This window comes from Myiozetetes cayanensis, unplaced genomic scaffold, assembly GCF_022539395.1.
Source record: "Myiozetetes cayanensis isolate MyiCay16 unplaced genomic scaffold, myiCay2020 scf5-8, whole genome shotgun sequence".
NCBI classification, from domain to species: Eukaryota; Metazoa; Chordata; class Aves; order Passeriformes; family Tyrannidae; genus Myiozetetes; species Myiozetetes cayanensis.
Window position 1 is genome coordinate 4,916,774 of NW_026087742.1, and position 20,740 is coordinate 4,937,513.

Consider the following 20,740-nt stretch of genomic DNA (forward strand, 5'->3'; position numbering starts at 1 on the left):
AAAGGGATGTTCAGAGACACTTTACACAGCTGGTGATGCTGCATCTAGCACCTGTGGGTAATTGTGAAGCCTGGTGGATCATAAGTGTCTTGTCTTCCTAATTTTCATACACAAGTTGTCCAGTGTTTCTGCAGAAGGGGAGGACACTACATTCACAGCATGGGTGGGTATTGAACTCGTGCCAACAACAAATTGTACATAAGCAGCGCAAGCTTTAGGGCCTGAAACACAAACCCTGTCAGAAATGGCACAGCCATTTAATTGAGTGTAACCATGTCTTGTGGAAAACTACTTAACATTCTCAAATCAATTCCAAATTTTGCTTTTCCTCTCAGAAGAAAGTGTGGTGCTCCATTTGCTTCCTAGAAGCTTCACTTTTTATTCAGTGCTGAAGAAAAGCAAGAGACCTTTGCATGCAGGAGGGAAAATGATGGTCTCGGTATTCACTGCTGAGTGGTGAACAACCTGTGCATCAGCCTCTGAGAGGCAGAGCTTCATTAAGGAAGGGTACAGGGTAGCCATATGGTACCAAAATATTTTCCAATTTCTGTGCTATCTTCAAGAGCTGTTTTTCCATGTCCCTGCCTATTACAATCCTCTTTTTTAGCTTTTCTTTTTTTCCCTGCAAATTTATTTTATCCTCTCCTCTTTCTACAAGGTCTTCCCTCACTTTATTCTCCTCCTTTTCTGGTCCCTGGTCAAACTTCAGGTTCTTCTGTGTTCTACCATTCCCTTTCCAGTTCCTGGCCCAGAAATCTGTCAGGTGTGCTGGAACATTGCTGGAATAGAATTGGAGCAGTGGTGGAGTAGGGGAAGGAGTTAAAAGTGAAGACTGGGAAGCTTTGAAATAGAACACAATAGTTATTGTGCTAATTTTCATCTCCATAGCAACACTAATGCAATGCAGTTTCCCTTACTCCTGGAATTCCCCTCCTGTGGTCTCCTCCTGAGCTGAGCTGAGCCCCAGGCTCAGCCTGGAAACCAGCACTGGCACAGGGACTTGTATGGTTCTGAACTGGTGAAAGGGCTGCTGGAAAACTGAGGAGAGTTGGAGAAATAAGTAGTAACCTTGTGCATCTCTGTGGGCTTCCCTTACTGGTATGGGACAGATAAAATCAGGAGGTTTGCCACCAAGGCACAAAAGGCTCTTGTTAAAATGGCAGCTGGTGCAGTAGGCAGCAATTATTCTGTTGGAAGGCTTCTTGCAGAGATTCTGTGAGGATGAGAGGTCAGTGTTACTTTTATAGGTGAACCCTCAGAGAGATGTTCTTGCCTTTGATTGTTTTATCCTTGAAGTCTGATTTTAGGTCACCTGAAGGTCTGCACAAATTGCATAGCAAAAACCAGACTTTTGCACTATCATTTCTGAAATCATTAATAGTGTGAGAACGTGATTAATGCAGACTGAATATCTTAAAATCCGTATGCATCTTTAAATATCTTACTTTGGGTGATATATCTTAAAAAGGTAAAGGTAGCTGAAAGCCCAGAGCATTCCTCAAACAGCAAAGCAAACTACTATCTCAATTGCTTTTTCTCCAATACCTGATATCTTGGTAACCACACTTGCATTATAATACGCTTGGGATTTTTCAACCCTCGTGGTACCATCATACTGGATGAGAAAAGGTGGTTAGCTGGGAGGAAGGAGGCTTTTTGATATTCCACAAATGCAAGTGTCCCAAGGTGTACATTTCACTGCTTAACACTGTTGTACCACTTGGAGAATGCCAGAGGGCAAACTTTGAAAAGAAGCACCAAGAGGGAGAAGAAAATGTTAGAAAATGCTGTTGTGACAGATGGTGAGATGGTAGGCTGTTCTCAGATGGAAACGTTTTGAAGAGCTTAACTTCTCCAGTCTGGACAGCTTCTTGAGAACAGGCTTGGGGGCAAAAACATCCAGAAAGCCTCAGAATGGCTTTAATTTGTGAACTGTAACTGCCAGCAGAAAAAAGTCAGCTCTCAGCTCTCTAGGCAGCTGTAGTAGCTGAACATGTTCTGTGAGCAGTGTTGGATATCCATGAAGATCTGTCTGGAGTCCTGGCTGGAATTCATTGTGCCTTGGCTGAGAAACACTAATGCTCCTCACAAAACATGGGAATACAACAGTGATCTTCCTAGCAAATCACCAGCAGCGTCTGGAGCCAAACCAGCACCTGCTGGGAGCTTTGTCAATGGGCCTTGACTTAGCTTGCAGTAGTGGGGTATCCAGATGCTCCCTTCTCAGCTACTGCCACTGCTGGATGTTACTATCAGGTCTGGAACTATTCTGGCAGCTAGAGCTGAACACAGAGCTGTTCCTCTGAGTAGGTCTCTGCTAGAATTCCTCAGGTTTTGACTCAGATGACTGCTGAGGTCTCTAGAAAGGCGTGTAGTTCTGCAGCTGGAACACACCCAGCTACACATTTGACGTGGGAATGACACACAGGCACATCAGGGAAACAGTGAACTTCCAGGTAAACTGAAGGAAAGCTGCAGGAAAGTTAACTGAAAACACAGAACTGCTTTCCCTGTCAGCTGACTCTGAAGATAAAGTGATGGCATTTTCAAGCAAGTGTTCCACTTCACCAAAAGTGTATACTTATATAGCCTACAGACATGAGGCACTTCAATTAAAAAAAAATTAAAAAAATTAAAAAAGGAGTAACTCTAAGCATATTTTACTTCCTCCACTTCCTTCTGTCCATCCCTTCTCCCATCTTTCATAGCCTTAATACCCAAATTAGAGACCTTCCTTTCCCCACATTTTCAGAGCCTATCGTGTACGTGTAAGTTTGCAGAGCACTGAGTGGGCTTAATGTACCATCAGGCTGGAACGTGTGAGGAGCTAATTCTGGGATGCATGAGTACAGGAATTGTCATGGGAACACAGCCTATAATCAAGAAGGACAAAAATTCCGGTAGGAAACCAGGCTATGGTAGGCTTCCGTCATGTTGCTCAAAACAACCTTATGATAATGATTTTGCAATTATTTCAAAGGAGACACCACACTGTGGAAATCCCTGACAAAGCAAATCACCAGTAATTAATAAAAGGGGCACTTTAAGAGAGTAATTTTTTGTAGATGAACAAAGACATAAAACCGTCTTTTTCCTAGACCGTTAATGAGAAAAAAAGAATAATTTGGGCAGTTAGTTTCCCTCTGCCTGAAACTCTGCCTCTCTACATTGTTTAAACTCTGCTAATATACATTGTGAAAAATATATTTTCTCACTTTTTTTTTTTTTTAAGTGGCAAAAAGGATGGCTTGAATCAGCCTACCACGTAGCCAGATACTACTATTTTAATCCTATTTCCTTGGGAGAAATAACAGCTACAAGGTGGTGCTGTCTGTCAGTCCCCATGAGTTCCTGTTGAACTCATTGCCCAGTTTCAATCAGCCTGCAGAGAGATCAAGACATGTTTGATGAAAATGTGCTGCAGAGCAGACACAAGGCAAGCCCCTGTTAGTGGAAAGGCCACAGCACGTGTTCAACTTATTATTAGACACTAGAGAATCTGTATGAGGGAACAGAAGGACTGAAAACTTTTTTAAGAAAAAAAAAATACAGAAAGCAAGCTTCAAAAGTTTCCCTGCTCAGATAACTCTTTGGGAGTTGCTATGCTAAGCTCTATGATATAAGACCTCTTAATTTCTTTTAATTCCGATCTGTGCAGGGCCTCCTGATAATTAAAGTGTCAACATTTCAGTGATGAAAAGCCACACTGAAAATCAGTGTTCAGCTGACATTGGTGCTTGCAGGGGAGATGGAAAGGTCTTGTGAAGGTCTGCAGAACCAGCTGTGAAAGCCTTCTGTCAGCTTGGTGGGAGGGGAGAGCTGTAAGACTGAACCACCGCCTCCAGTTCTCATCCTTTAAACTTATGGCTGGCTCTAGATAAAATCAGAGGCACATCTCTTATGTGGAGGCCTCCAGAACTGCATGTCCTGCTTAAAACTTATTTGCAGATATTTTGCCTGTTCCCATACCAAGAGAACAGACTGAGAGTATATTATAAACTTGTTTATAAAAATGACTTATCTTTCCTTACATCATTCATAATCTTTGTCCATAAATACCTCAAAGTAGTTGCTAATAGCCTAGATTGTGATTCTGACTGTTTAAAAGATAAGTAATTTCAAATTATGAAAATTAGCTACTTACATAATTTGATTTATTGTGTTACAGTCTCTGTGAAGGTTTAATCATGGTGCCTTATCTTCAGTTCTGCTGCTGCTGAACTGACAGTATATTGTCTGATTCAGAAAGGTCTGGTGAGAGTGCTGGGGTGGTATGAGGGAAAAACAGGTAGATGATATAACAGGAGTTATGTTTCAGTCTCTCCCTTGTAATTATTAAATCTCTTTCTCATTATCTGTGTTTATCCTATTGCATTTTGATTTAGCAGTCTCTTCAGGCTCATGTTTAATATGTGTATTTACATTTTGAATAGAAATTTTACTGGAATGCTTACTTCAGACTTGCTGATCTTTTGCAATCCATTAATCATTCCCCTGCCTCAGAAATTACTTTTCTGCTTCCCCACTCCAGACAAGCAGGCACTGTCCCAGAGTCCAGCCCAGCCAAGGCCTCTTGCTAAGGAAGATGCACTCACTTGCAGATGCTGGCACAGAGCACGTTCTGCAGGGTAAGATGGGCTCTGTGCCCATCAGTTAGATGAACCAGGCTAGGGAGGAAGCTCCAGAACCAGCCTGTGTGAGGCTGGGGGTAGCAGCAGCTTTCTTACCTCCATTAGTTTGGTTTCATCAAGCCAAGCACAGTGCAAGGATGGGAGGCTTCTCAGACAGTGTGGTCCAGACCTTGTTCTCTGAAACAAGCCCTCCTGCCTTCAAAAGTTCCTGACAAAAAGCATAAAGGGATGGTAGTGGCTTGTGCATGTGCCTGAGAGGCAGCAAGTTCACAGTAAGACCACCCTGTTCAAATAAGGATTTGCTTTTTTTAGTGGGACACACAGCCCCATTGCCATAGGCTGTGGTACAGCCTCCCTTTTATCACAGAGGATCTCAATCTGAGAAGCAGAGACTGCCCTAGGAATATTTTTATCTTCTCAATTTATTTGTTAATGTACTTCCTTGGTTTCTGATGGGAACTCTTCCTCTACTTCCCACTGGCTCCTGAAGTTACACAGACAAAACAGGGTAAAAAACAGACAAGCACTTGCACACAGAAAACATTGTGTCTGGGCAATGGGTACTTAGAAGTAACTTGGAATCTAAATTGCAAAAAAAACCCCAAGGGATAAGAGTAGCTAGCTGGATAACCTTCTAGAAGGCAGAAACATCTTTTGAATTGCCTCTTTAGTTCCTTCCTTTACCACATTATCATCACTTTGATCTAAATTGAATTGACTCCAAGCCAGTTTATTGCCATGTATGAGCTGCTCCCCTGTAGGTGCTGGAGATGAGGCTCTTGCCTGAAAGCCCAGTGACACTGTTCACTCTCAAAGGCACAGAAACAGAGGTGAGAACAGATTCTTGTAGTTCCCTCCACTACTGAGACAGAAGAAAAACTGATTCTCACTTTTAGGATGGGTTTTAGAAGTGGGTGACAATGCAAAGAATGGAAGAAATGTATTTTTCTCTCCTTCTTTTCCCCTCTCCACCCTTGATCAGAACAACCTCCTCTTCCCTGGCTGGGAGGTAGCTGTGTCTGAGAAGGAGAACAGTTCTGCTCACAGGGTCCCTCTGCCCCTCCAGGATAGTTCGTTGTTGCAACTCAGCTCTTCCTGAGATAGCAGAGGAAAAAGAGAAGATTCTGAAGAAAAGAGACAGGGTGACAAAGTCTTCTTTGCTGAAAGCAAGAGCAATACTTCTTGATCCTTATTCTCCTCAATTCCTACAACTCTCTAAAGGGCAGGACACCCAGCAGTAGCACTTGGTCCAAAAGATTTGTAACAGGAAACATGAGGGATATGATCTGTTCTCATTATCACAGAAAGAAACTCTGTTTCAGTCAGAATGAACAAGCTTTTATTTCCTGCCTTCTTTCATGACTTCACCAATTTATTAAAACCTTGATTTTTATATTCTTAATATCCCTGCAATGCTTAAACTTCTTAGGTCAGTGACTCATACCTACAGCTGTAAAGAGCAAACCTCTTCATACAAATGGCTTAATTTTCAGGCTGACCACGTAATTTTATCATTCTTCAAATGATCTATGCTTCCCTAGATTAAATGAATGAGTTTCCAGAAAGCAAACGTGTTTGGGCTCAACAGACAAAGCTTTAAGTCAGCTTACTGCCAAAGAAGTCTGCACAATATTGTATCAATAAAAAATGAGAAATTAAGAGTAATTTAGTCACAGGTGTACTACAGATATGCAGAAAAGGCATCACTAAATTATGTAATTGCATAAGCAATTCTCCCAATAACAGTTAAGGGAACAAATAAGTTTGCCACACCTAGGAAAAGTGTTGCTTTTATGAAAAGAATTGGCAGTAAAAAAGTCAGAATCACATTTCTAAGTGAAGTCCTGAAGTTTCCAGTGCTCCTTCCTCTGTGAATTGCTCTTCATCCTATATGTATTTTCAACATATCTCTCTGTCAGCCTTTAGCTTAGGCTCTGTGCTGTTGCAATGAATTTCAGTCCAGACTTCTGTGCCTCTTCCACCAGGGTACCTCACAGATTTATGAGAGAAGTAAAGATATATGTAGTGTTCCCTCACTTTTTTTGTTGCATATGTCTTTGATTTCAGCAGACAGATGCATGCAGGTCAGAAAAATAGTTGCTTTGTCATCTCTCTGCATTGAAAGTCCTTTTGGATTCTGGTTTTTTCCCCAAAAAATCTGGCCAAACCTGGTTTTCTAGTATTTCATAAAGAGCTTTTTCTTATGGCTTTTCTGACAGATGAGAGATGAGCAATTTCTAAAAAACTAGGTGAAGCTCCTTTTGACTGTTCAAGCTGATTAGAAGTGTTGCAATGGTCCTGGTAATTGCTCAGACAGCCCCCAATTTATCCTCAGCACACACACCTGAGCAGTCAGTCAGCATCATTGCTGTGTTACTTGGGAAAGTGAGAGGCAGACTCCCTGACCTAGTTACATCACCCCTAGCTTTGTCCATAGGCAGAGGTCTGCCTCTCTCTCTGAATCAATAAAATGAATGGAATAGCCACATTTCCAACTTACAGACTGGATGGGGACATGCAGTAAAAGCCAGCTTATACTGCAGTAGTGGAGACCACATGAGTCTTTAAAGGAAGAGAAGCACCGTGGGTCTGCAGTGGAAAGCATTTTCCAAAGAGAATCAGGAATCATCCTTCTTTTTATCCATCCCTGCCTCAGAATATGCCCAGATACAGCCCATTCCTGCAAGAGATTTCCATGGTTGCCAAACAGACCCTGTGCTTCTAGTGTATTGTTTTTCCCAGTTATCAAGTGTTGCATCTACTACTCTTCACAAATACATCTTGAGAAAAAGTTGTCAATGGGATTTTCTGCAAATGGGTATTGAAATGTTCCTCTCTTTATGTGGATATAAATCAAATCCCTTGATTTTCTTTCTATACACTCTTATTCCAGCAGAGGTCAGCTCTGCCTGTGCTGGGGAAAAGAAAAGCAGTTCAAAGTGTGGGGGTATCTGTGCACAGAGCAACACCAAGTGCTGCTCTCTTCCTACTGTCCCCTCGCAGCACCAGTCAAAGCCCATTTCAGGCCTTCCTCTCAAATGGAGAAAAAAAGTGCTTTGAGCCAGGGCATCTCTATCTTCAAGATTGCCATAAAAGCTGGTTAGAGAGCTGTTCTCTCTGCTGCTGTGTGGCTCCAAGCCTGTTTGAGAACTGCCTGTAAGGTGTAGGGGAGCCAGGGAGTGTGGTCCCTTGTGAGGCTAAAACTGATGCACAATGAGAAACCCCCAGAAAGCAAGAAGTTGTGTCTGGATTGTGCTTTCCAGTTACTGAACTATTAGGGAAACAGAAACACTGCTGACTTGTAGCAACTAGCTTCCCTTACTGCTCTATCAAAACTGTTAAAAAAAAAAAAAAAAGAAGAAAGGTCTCTGTGCTCAATATTTGGTCAAGGTTTTTTTCCAGCAAAGCTATCTGGGTGCATTCATAAACAATTTTACTGCTTTAAATGGCATCATTTTGGTGGGTGTATGGACCACTACAAGTTTCCTCAGCACCATCATACAGTTGTTAACATTAGCTCTTCAGAACATAAGAAACATTTTGATGCCAAAGGCAAAATGTGTTGACAAAACTCTGTAGTTCTACTCTTTCGATTAGTGCCCCTTGGTTAATGTTTTTTAGTTCCAGTTTTGAGTGTCAACACGTGTTTCACATTTTGCTCCTAAACAAAATTCTCTTACTGAGTCACTGTCGTTAGAGGGCTGCTCTTTTGAGTGACAGATCCTCCCACTCCTCTTTCTTCCCCTCCTCTTTGGTTTCACAACCTAGCCTTTGCCTTATGCATTCCCCTTTTCTCACTAGCACCCGAGGAGGAAACAGTGTTTAAATATTTAGAGGTTCATGGCAGAATGCTGTGTTATATAGCACTGAAAACGTGCAAGACACATTTATTCTCTCTTATTTTCAGAGATTAAATTATTGCTACATTCAGAATTTTTGTTAATTGTCATTAATGATTGACACACTTTACAGACTTTTGGAACTAGGAATTAATGACTGCTTTTCTGAAATTAAATGTCATGCCTTAGACAGAAATCTTTCATGTAACCAGTGATGTGTGCCACTGAGACAGTAGCTGCTTCTGAAGGATAGTGTAAAAAAAACCCCAAAGAGCCTCATTGTAAAACTAATGCCAGGTTTTGCTAATTAGTATTTTTCACTTTTTTCTGGTACCTTTTTTTATTTTAACTTCCTAATACTAAAAAACAGGTGGCGTTTCAGTCCATCTATGAACCCCCTTTTCTTTGTCCTGTTAGGGAGATTGAATAGTTTGAAATGAGTGAAATGACTAAATGTGGTTTGCCTATTTCTTATGTGTAGCTATATATATAAAACAAGAAGTGAATGCCATTTGTTTAACAAACTACCAGGAGAGCCAGTAAATAATTTCATTACAAGATAAAGGGTAGGGCTAATGAGCAGCAGACTTGAGAATACCTGAGAATTGAGAAAAGAAACATAAAGCCACTAGAAAGTGGTAATTAAGGCATACCATCATAGTGATTATCTGTGTGCAGTTGTGTTGCCCAGCTGCAGCCTTTTGGAGTGTCAGATGAATGTCAATGAAAGCAAGTAGAGCTATTTTTCATTTTAGTGCTTGTTTCTCCTGATGGCGTTATCTGTTACAGGTCAAGCAGCTAGAGATGACAGCTTAATAGGTCATCTTAAAAGCAAGATATGCACCCAGAGCTGTTGCTGCTGATTAAAGATCACATAAATAAGTGCAGAGATGACACTCTTGGCTTTCGGGTGACCGCAGTGGATTTAGAATTCCAATGTGAGTATCAGATTGTGTCACAATACCACATACACACAGCTCAGACTGGTGTTCACTCGAGACCGTGCAACCACTTCACCAAAGAGCAAGCAATTTTCTGGAAAACTGTCAGCATTTGGAAGGCTCCCACTTCTCACCCAACACTTACAGGGGTTGGTTGCCACTACTGACAGCTGTAAGCAGGTTCCACACTTACACCCCCTTTCATCATTAGCTGTATCCAAATATAGGGATTTTTCTAGGTCAAATTTGTCTTTACAGACAGTTCAAAGCACGACTGACTTTTGTGCCAAAAACTGATGGAGCCATCCTGGGCTGCTCATCTTGCTGTTTCATTTTATCATCTATCTAGAGGTAACTGGCTTGCCCTGGGCTGAGGAGAGCCTTACCTGTTTTCCCCAAGAAGAAAACTTGCTAGGCCACTGTCAAAATCTGAAATACAACCAAAAATTCTGGACCAAGAATATCAAACAGAAAAGAAGTGTCTATTGCTGAGAGATCCCTGCTCCCTAGCTGAAGTGTGGCTGGTGCCCACAATATTCCATTTAGAGCGGTGTGAGCGAACAGCTGGGCCCACGCTGCGTGGCATCTAGCACAGATCCACGTGTCTGAGAGACATCATTACTATTTTTCAGAGATTTTATGGTTCAAAATACCTAAACTGATGCAAGGGCTGACCCAATGGAATTGTAGTTTGACAGTGTAATACCGAAGAGGAGATAAGTTGCGTGTCCTTGGACATGCCATGAAGGTTTGGGAGATCTTAGAGAAGATCTGCTGAAAGTGTGCTGGAAAACACTATTCAGGACAGAAAGATCCCAATTTGGTTATGATCTTGGTTTGCTCCACAACAGGGTCCAAAGAAACTAATATTGATACAGTTTGGATTATCAGGAGATAGGGAGATAATCAAACAGCAAATCAAAGTGATAGTGTAGACACAGATTCTCATTATTAATAGAAAATGGTTGTTTATTCCAGATATAAACATCCTAAAATATTAATTGAAAAAGAAAAAAACCCAAACCCAACATAATCAGACAAGGCTTTTGGTCTAGATGAAAAGAAACACATTTTGTCTTTTCCAAAACAGCAGGGGCCCTTTTTGCCACTGGCAACTGTCAGTCTTCAGGTAATTTCATAAGACCTGCAGTACAGTCTTTGAGAAAAGTGAGGCTTGGCTGGAATAAAAAAAATTAAAAGCCTTCAGTATAAGGCAGAGTGTGAATGAACTTGATTTATGACCCTCATGTAAGAAATCTTTGTGCAAAAGAGAGAGTAGTGATGCCATTATGCTGGGAAAACCCAATGCAGAAGATTGTTTATGTAGATACAAGTGTTAGAGAGGACAGGATGGAAGTCATTTCCCCAGGCAGCCTTAAATGCATCTTTTATGGAGACCAAAATGCTATTAGAATTCTAAAGTTTGGCTTCCCTGTTTCCTTGAGCAGATAATTGTATTATTTGCTTGTTTTCTCTGGTAACTTTGAATTTTTTTCTATGTTATTTTTCACTCCTGGCTGCTCCCTTAGGTGGCCCCTGGCCTTGCTTTATCCCCCTCACTGTGCTGGAGCTGTCACTGGGTCCCATTACTGGCCCTTGGCTCTGCCTGCCCATGCTCGGCTGTGTCCCCTCAATGAGACACTGGGGTCACCTCAGCTCCCATCACGTTCCCCCTTGCAGAGCAGCCCTGCTCTCTCTGTTCCCCACATGCCCAGGTTCAGGACGTGGATGGCCATGGGACAGTTTTTCAAGAAGGATCCAATGGTTACATCACCTGGACATGAATCAGCTCCGTGAGATGGCTGACCTATACTGGGAAGTACATCTCTGCCTGGTCAGTCATTTCCACTGTTCTGTTCACACTCTTGGTTGTTCCTGGCCAAGAGTATCCTTGATACTCATTCTATTTATCTACATCTCTTAAAACAACTTTTAATTCCAACCCAGTTGTTCCACCCATTTGCATTCCTCCTCGACTTTTTATCACCTGCACGTTTGCAAAGTGTACAGGTTATTCCCTTAGCTCAACTGTTAATGAATGATTAAACACTAATTTGTATGAAACTATTAATTAAAACATGATACCCCTGAGTGTCTCCTGAACAACCACAAGTGGTGTAAGCTTTGTAACGTGACACTGGTGGTTATAATGAGCTGTTAAGACCTATTTTCTGATTAAAGTTTTCCAGACAGTGATGCATACTCCTCCTAGTATTTTCACCCAAGACACATTTATTGCTTTGTGTCTGTGGCAATGTTAGAAGCTTGTGCTGTATTTACTAGGATTTATTATAACACCAGTTGGAGGAAGATGCTCTAATAGCTGATTGAGCTGCCTCTATAAGCAATACAGACGCAGTCCAAATTTACCTACATCCTCTAGTGGTTAAGTTACCAATAAACCATGGCCTGAAATCTGTCCCAGAGATCATCTTTTGATTACAGGTCTCTCTGTTTCAGTTTTCTCTTTTGGTTTCAGAGCACCCCCTTCTCGTCAGTGACTCAGTGAACCACAGTCATTGCAGTGAGATAACAAACTTATACTCCGTGGGCTCCATCACTGCCTACTGCAGTGGTTTCTCCAAGCCAGGCTGATCTTTTATAATCTGGCACAAAGCCAAGGATAAGAAAATGAGTATTGATAGCTACTTTTTCCCCCATATTGAATTTAGAGATAATCTTATGCTTAGTACACATAAACTGAATGGATTTAATGCTATCAAATCAACAGTGCTAGGTAATGGAATGTTTCTTTTCTCCCAGAGGAAGGATCACTCTTCTTCAGCAAATGATGCAATTATGGCCCACATGTATGCATCTAGAGACTAACAAATGTAGTTATAACACAAAGAAATCATCTGCATTACAATTTGAAAATGCTTGTTTTTCATATATTACAGCAGCCCTACGTTAAGTGTCATGCACACTGGCTTCTGAGTTCAGGGAGAAACAACAGCCAAAATGATTATTGCTGCCCACACAGAGAGTTTTCCAGTCAGGGCAGTGTCAGTCCTTCCATGTGAGTGCAATCAGTAGCAATTCAGGAAGCCAAAACCAGGGAAACTCAAACAGCAGAGGATGAGGAGAGATGGACTGCCTGAAAACTAGCTGCTGTGGGGCAAGGAGAACAGTGGGACTGGGAGAAAGAGGAAGGAGAGAAGATGCAAGGTGAGGCTGAAGTCATGTTTTGCTGCTGACCGTGGGAGTGATTCACTGAACACCATGTCCTCTGTCAGAGGTAGAAAGCAATAAGCAGAGAACATTTGGCATCCCTGTCCATGAAAAGACCCAAGCCAACTGTTGTGCTCATTCAGCTGCTGCAGAAATCAGCTACAGAAAGCTTTAGGAGGAAAGTGGGAAAAGGAATGAAACTTGATTAAAGTGAACTCTTACTTCCACTACTGTGAAAAAGGGGCAAGAGGAATCTGACTGTTGTCTCTTTGAACATAATTGTTATTGCAGACAGGACTGTGCAGTTACAGGTATAGTAATTCAATGCTCTCAAATTGTATTTTGAAGGTCAAAAGTTTCTAAAATCGTCACGTTTTTGATTGTGACTTACAGCAGCAGAGTTCAGAAGTTCTCCTCAAATCTGGAGAAGCTGCCAAATGCAACCACGCTTCGATAGGTACAAAGTACCCTTTGGAAGAATCCCATCAAATTATAATCACCTCTCATTACTGCATAAGCAGCAGCTTTTCTGGGTGAGGTGGCCAGTTCTCACCTACTCCTTCAAAAATCTACATACTGGATCAGACATTTTTGTGATTCTTGGTTTTCATTTCTGCTTTTCTCTCCTCTTTCTTCCACAAGTCATATTCCCAACGTTCCTTCATAGTTCATTGCAATGTTTTGTTCATTCACATAGGATTTATATTGGCTTCCATGAAATCAGTATGTGTATATACAAGTAGGTAGCAAGGTCACCTTAGCCTCTCTTTGCACATCATAGACAGCTTATTAGCAGGATTGTCACTATAAAATCCAATATTCCATGTGGTGGAGAATTACTTTTTAAAAGTTTAGCACTTAAGGCACAAATGCCGTGTTTGTACGTGAGCCAACTCAATGGATGATTCTTTCTGGATGTTTCTGCCATCAAACCATTATATTTTCCACCATCAACAAAAATCAAGTTCAGTCAAAGCCTAAAAGAGGAACGCTTTCATTTAACATAGCACAGTAATGGTTTCTTACAAAATACAACTAATTAGGCACAAAATTCTAGGAAAAATAAGGAAAAAAATTAATGTAGACAGCCATTTTATCACTTTGATGCGCCTTATCTTAAATTTGGGGGGTGTTTGCTGCTCAAAACTTTCAAAACTCAGCTTGTATTTTGACAAGAATAACCAATGCTTAAACACAGTCAACAAGGCTACTTGCTCATATGCTGATGGACTTTTTCAAATCCTCTCATTTCTCAAAGAAGCCAGTGATGTGGGAGTCCTTAGCTTAGGCTTTTCGTGGTGCTGAGCAGCTGATGCTTCATGGTAGACCAAGCAGTGGTTGCTACTTAAAACCAGTGATCCTGCCTTTAATTTTGTGCTTTCTACCTCTCCCCTGCAGAAAACCTGCAACTCCCCCCACACAGATGCACAGCTGTAAGAGTCAAACCCGGTTTCATATCTCTTCCACTTCCAAGTAAGCCTCCCAAATTACCACATGATGCACTCTTAGTGTAGGCAAAGGAAACTCAAAAGTGTTTAATCATTCTTAGGATGTCTAGGTCTGCACATTTTACTGTATTCCTATGTGCTTTTCCTCCTCCAGGAGCTGCAGGAGAACTGATGGCATAAAGGGTGAGTGGAGGAAATGACCATCAGTTCCATTCTCCTAGTCCATTTGTAAGATGAACCATCAAGAAAACAACACTTCAAATTCAGTATATATAATATACATTCCCAGGATTTTCTGAAATGTGCCCTGGTTTTAATTAAAATGTGAAGTGTACGCACTGAAGGACTTGTTTCTCTGCCAGGAGCAACTTTCCCACCATAGACATCAAATGCCAACTGAAAAAAAATACTTCGTTTTGTTCTTGGATTGAAAATTCTCCAACTCTATTACATTTGGAAACATAGCATAGTAGCAGAGGGCAACATTATGTCTGACATATATAATTAGTTTATGAAAAAGTATAACCAGGGGGCACATTTTTGAAAGAATCACTTTTTCACACAATAGTTGCAGAATAATGGATCACACTGATCCTTTTTCTAAATGATATGACAAAGTAAATGAGCATTTGTATAAAAATGCCATAACAGTTGAAGCTTGAATGAGGGAGTTTGCAACCTTTGTTTGTGCTCATAAATTACCCTGTAGATAAAAAGGTAACATTAATAAAACCCAAAAGGCATCCAAAGCCAAGAGATACAACCCATCAAATACTGAAATGCATTATATTGTGTACCTCATGTTAATCAGTCGAGATCCTAAAGTACAAATTGCCTCCAGCAGTTTCTAAAGTTATATCACAGGTTAAATGGACACCCACAGACAGAGATTAGTCATTTAAAAGACAAAGGTATAAGAACTGATTTCAACTACTAAAGCTGTCTTACAAATCATTTTTTCTTGCAGTTTTGAAGCTATGCCTTTCTTCCCCCTGTTTCCTGGTGAGGGGCTATTACTAGGGCAAGCATAATCTGGCAGCATATAAGGCTTTTTCCAGTGATTACTTTAGGGGAAAATGAGCAAAAAGGTGTTAGTCTTTCAGATCCAATAAATTCACTTGTCACTTCTAACAGCCGTGCATTAGTAAGTTATTAAAGATAGCTGAATTTCAATCACTTATCCTCTCTCAAACACTAAAATATGTGGTATGTCATCCTCAGATGCAGAATTAGCACAAAATGCCATGAGCATCTGAGAGATGTCCTGTGCAGCACGAGCCCTTTTTGTCTGTAACCCCAGCTCAAGAGGACTCTTGGTATTGAAAAGTCAGATACTACAAGCAGTGAGTGCCTGCTGCCTGAGTGTATTCTGATAGCCCTTTCATTCGCTGCCTGGATGAAAAACCAGGTAATTTGGAGCTCACAGAGGGGAAGGAAGGAAGGAGGAGGAGGTAATACGTAAGAAAACTTGCTTATTTGCAGGTTTCACTGAAGGCTGTAAGAGCTGTAGAGTATAAAACTTCTGGGAAAAATAAAAAAACCCATACCATCAGAGGCTTGAGTAATCTCTTCTTAAGAAAGCAGGATTTCTGACTTACCTAAAAGTCTATTTTATTTATTGTATTAATATTTCACACTGGCTTGGAGCTTATTTGCCTGGACACTCCAAGTGCTTCACTCTCCATAATCAGAAAGAAGAAACTTTCAGATATTTATGACAGGCTTGGAGGAAATCTGGTCTTGGCAGAAATCACACCAAAGAGAGAAGAGGGGAATGGCAATTCTGGAGAGGCAGAGGTACCAAGAGCAGTGTACTTATAGAACCTTAAAACAACTTGATGCAATTGTCTCCTTTTTTTGAGTGTTCAGAAAGTAATATTCCTTGGAGTTACTAATGTTTTGAGCAGTGCTACTGACCAGTCACTTAACCCTTCATGTCCTACATGCAGTGATAACAACCCCCCTACTTCTATATTCCTGTTTCATGCAACACTGCAAGAGGTGAAGTGTGCAGTGTCAGCACACAGCAGTTTGTATGATCATGAGCAAAGATTTTTTTTTTTTTTTAACCCCTAAGCAAAATACTTGTCTTTGGGTCAACAGACCTTAATACTTAGCAGACTGGAAATAACAAACAAATACATACTTTTATACTATTTTCCACACTAACAAGACAAATGGTGGGTGAGCATAAGTTTTGCAAAGCTTAATTTAGAGATGTAATCACAGCAAGCAGCAGTTCAGAGCAGAAGCATATGCCAGGCGCTTTGAAGAGCACGTGGGGTTCTGTCACTGCTTTGACTACTGAGAGCAGTTTCCAAGTCCCTAAATTATGTGCCCAACAGTCAGTGTTGCAAATATCTCCTCCTTTTTTTTTTCCTTTCCCCTGCATTCTTCATAGTCCTCTGTGGATCAAAAACTCAAATTACAAATCCCGTGCTTGGACAATATGAGGTTGGTGTGTGTGCCAGTGCAGGTGCATATGCACATGCATGTGTGGGTAGGAAGCTCAATACATGATTTCTTTCCTGAGAAGTCAAAAAAATCAGTGAAGAGCAACAAAGTCTACACTGAGCTGAGTTCTTCCTGAGTCAGTCTTGGCAGTTTAGCTCATATTTTACAGCAAAGTTCTGGTCAGTAAGAATAAGAATAATACAGTCTTTTCTCCATGCATACACTGATTTTTTTCTCACTCAGTGAGATATTTTTTATCAGATAAATATCTGTTGTATCCATACTCCAATAAGAAGAATAGTAGAGATAATATAATTTCACGTCTGTGAAATTATAATATCTAACAAAGCAAAGACATATGATCTAAAGTTGGTTTTCATAATGTACAGAAAGCCTGGGGTTGCCCAGTCTCATCAAGCATCCAACTAATGCAGCAACCCTATAAAATTAACAACCTTGCAAACAAGAGCTCTCTGGATTATGAAGCTGTACAAATTGAGTGAACTGTACAAATCACAGCATGCTTCTAACACTGAAAAGGAAACCAAATATTTACAGAGCTAAGAAATACCACTTGATTTGGTTTGAGTGACCTTCTCTTGCAGAATCCTCAAGTTGAATTAGGATGAAAACAGAAGACAATTCACTTGTTAACACCATAAAGTAAAGAGATTCAAAGCCTGTTTGGAATTTCAGATGTGAATGCCAGCATACAAAATCAATCGGAGTGTGGGATTGCATGTGTGTAGCATACACACATCTTTGCTGTATTAGACAGCATCGGCAAAAATTAAACTAAGGAAAAGCAAACTCAAGGAGATGGTGCTACAGGAAATCCCATCTACGTTCAGGTTGATAAAACAAATGAACATATTTGCAAGGCTGGTATGAACTAGGAAGGTTTTCATTCCTTAGTCCAACTTTAGGTAAAAGCAGAAACAGAGCCCTCCTCTGCTCCAAACCGTATTTCAAGTTCCCCGGCAGCACAAGATACCGCTAATTAACGAAAACCAAAGGATGACGAAATGAAGCCAGATAAGCCATAAATATCTACATATATAAGCACACAGCAAGCAATATAATGAAAAGTTAGCTTGATTTACCGTTTTAATTGTCCGAGTGGGTGGTTTGTTTGGGTTTGGTTTTTTTTGGTGGTTTTTTTTTTTGTGTGTGTGTGGGGAAACGTCGGGAGCTGCTTTCACGAGGACTCCTCCATACGCATCCACATCGCGGCGGGCGCCGGCTCCGGCGCGGAGAGCGAAGCGTTTCCCTCCGCAGCCGCCCAAAACAAGACAAGAAAACACGGCGAAGGGGCGGGGAGGCGGCAGCCGGGTGGGCAAACTCCGGCGCCTCCCCGAGCGCTGCCCTGCCCTGCCCTGCCCGGCGGAGCAGCCCCGCCGCTCCTCCGCCGCCCCGCAACTTGCGGGAGCCGCCGGGGCTGGGCGGGGCGGGGGCGGGCACCGGGATGATGCCCGGGATGATACCCGGCGGTGCTCCGCCCGCGCTGCCCGCGGCTCCCGGGAGATGCCCGGGGATGCGCGGACCTGCCGCTCCGGCGCGATGTGCGGGGAGCGCCAGCGGTGCCTTGCGGGGGCTGCCCCGCGCTTGTGCCGCCTCCCCGGCTCCGCCGAGCCGGACGAGGGCGGGGAGGAGCCCTGCGAGAGCCCTCCGGGATGCGGGGGAGCCTTGTTTTATCCTAAATTGGGTGGAAAGGCTGCTGCTGCCTTTAGCCGTTGTCTTCTCAGTCTCTGCCTGGTGGGGCGGGTGGGTGAAGGGGAAGGTCTGTTTCAAGCACCCGGCTTATATGGGATTTTGGAGCTTCACAAGTGTGTGCTAGTTAGTGGGTGAAACTGTCAGCCTCCTCCAGAATGTTACGACTGGGCTGTGAGGGAGAGGTGCCAGGGCGCACGTAAAGTGGTGCAGAGGTGGGAAAGCGTGTGCTCTGTTCTTCGGCAGAGAAAAAGCACAGCTGTCAGAGGCATGCGTTTGGACCAGCAGAATCTGAAGTGAGTGATACCTTACTGAGGAGCTTCCACATTGCCTGGGAAGTAACTGACCTGTTGTCCCTGAGGAGAACCCCGGGTTCTTCAGAACACAACAGTTGCAGACCTACTCGGTGCCTTTTTCCTCCCCCTTCTCCACATTCAACCCTGGGCCTTCACACTCATCAGGTCTCAGTGGTTGCCTCTAGCCCATCATCTGAGAGGGCTGAGTACCACCCAGACAAACTATCTGCAAGCAGTGTTTTGAGCTCCTCTATTTATACAAGCATTTGTTTTTGAAGCAAACCAAAACGTGTTTCAGTGAAACAAGCCCCTAGGTACCATTGCAAACTTTTATTCCGCAAAAGCTTAAAAGAGCTGAAAGTACTACAGGGTAATTTATAACACTGGTTTTTAAAAAGGGCAAAGCAAAGCCTTTGTAGATAGAAGGTCCAACAACTCCCTGCAGCACACAGCTATGTTGTAGTCTCATCAGTCTAATTAGATGCAGTATCCCTGGGTCATTTGGTGCCTGCCAGGTTTTGAAGTGGCTGCTTAGGATTTGTCTTCTGCAGGCTTTTTAAGTTCCAGTTTTATGTGAGCTGAACAATCTTATTTCTTTTGCAGGTTTTGGCACGGGTGAATGCGGTCTCCTCCCTCAGCTACCAATTACATATATCACCTGCTACTGTTTGAATTAATGAATTACACCACAAGTGACCTTAGAAATAGCAGAAGTAATAGCAAAACAGTTCTAACCTGTCCATTGCTCCTGACCAGTAAAAATCAACTGTTTATGATTAACCTGTGTTTGCACAGTAGTCTGCATCTGGCTTTAGACTGATGCCATTACACTCAGTCTAACAGGAATGTGAAAGTGCCTCTCCAGAACTGACAATTTAGTATGTTACTCTTCTGCAGTGCCTATAAACCTTTGAAAATATTTTCTCCTCTGTGAAACTGTTTGAGTGACACTGATGGTGGCAGAAACTATCTAGTAATTTGCAACACAAGGGGCAAGGGCACAGGATGTCACAGTGTAAGTGAGCAGTCTCATCTCCTTCTTCAAATATCTCCTTAGGATGTCTTGCTTCCTGTGGTGTTTGCTTTGGGTTTGATCATTGCTATTTTATTTTTGTTTTAGTTTCAAACTGTGGCTCATTCTTTTAGACTGTGCCCTACTCAGTGTAGTGTCATCTTGTTCAGCTGGTGTGCCTCACAGAAATACATTTGATGGTTGCAAGAAGGGGATTTTCTGTTTTGATTTTAACAGGTAGCAATTTAAAGCTTATTTTTCAGAGTAATTTTTTTTTTGTTGTGTTCTTTTACATAGGAATAGTTCATACTGGGTCAGGCAGAAGTTCTTTCCAAGTCCATTATTTGCTCTCTGAGGAGAGTTGACTGTGGGTACCTAGGAAGAGAGTGAGACCTGGGCAAATACAGAGAGATCCTTGTCCTGAAAAACCCTTTCATCCTGCTGAAGCTTAGGCAATGCAAGTTTGAAGCACTAGGTATGCCTTTGTATCTAATCTCCTCGGGGGATCTTTTTTTATAAGAGTGTCCACAGGTAATTTTTGAACACGTTTATTCTTTTGTTATTCATTCTGTCACTGCAGCAAGTTGTTCTACAGCACACCTAGGCATTGTTCTTGTGAAAAAGTACTTTTTTATTATTTTAAACTTCTGTTTCGTAAACAAAGGCAAGCAATGGTGGGAAAGTTTTACGTAGTTTAAGTGATACCTTAGTTTAGATAAAGCTACTTAATGCCTTGTATTAAATAAATTAAAAAAAGAAAGAAAGAAAGAAATAGGCCAATGAACTCCTAATAGCTGCATACAGGGTTTATTCAGGAAGAATGCCCACACTTCTTATATACTTAGATCTCAAGTTTTCTGAGACAGTCTTTTTGCCCTGAGTTTGCACAACACCTGCCTCATTAAAGACTTGATCCTGGACTCAGGCTCCAAGACAAAATGACACCAAAATGATAATAATGGGTTGTTTGAATGATAAATAAAAGGAAAATTTTTTAAAAAATGGCATGGTGGCTGCTGTGTGGATACAGAACACTGGTGATTTTTGTCACATACATTTCAGTCCCTTTCTGAGTGACTTGTTGCAAAGAGAAACATTTTCTTAGATAAGCAATAAAATAATTGAGTTTCTTGAATTCAAGATTGCATTCCCTATCTGTTGTTTCCTAACAGTGTTAATGACCAGTGATGATGCTACTCCCAGCTTCTCCCTTGAGCTGACAGAGTTAGAACCAGCAT

General features: G+C 41.7%; 1 protein-coding gene across 2 annotated transcripts in view; it reads right to left on the reverse strand.

The window, feature by feature from the left end:
- HTR1F (5-hydroxytryptamine receptor 1F) overlaps nucleotides 1-17,941 on the reverse strand; it is a 106,897-nt gene extending 88,956 nt beyond the window's left edge. For both annotated transcript variants that reach the window (XM_050332911.1, XM_050332910.1), the window contains exon 1: nucleotides 17,588-17,941. The gene's annotated coding sequence lies outside the window, so the exon portion shown is untranslated. The remainder of the gene's footprint in view (nucleotides 1-17,587) is intronic.
- Between the last annotated feature and the right edge of the window lie 2,799 nt (nucleotides 17,942-20,740).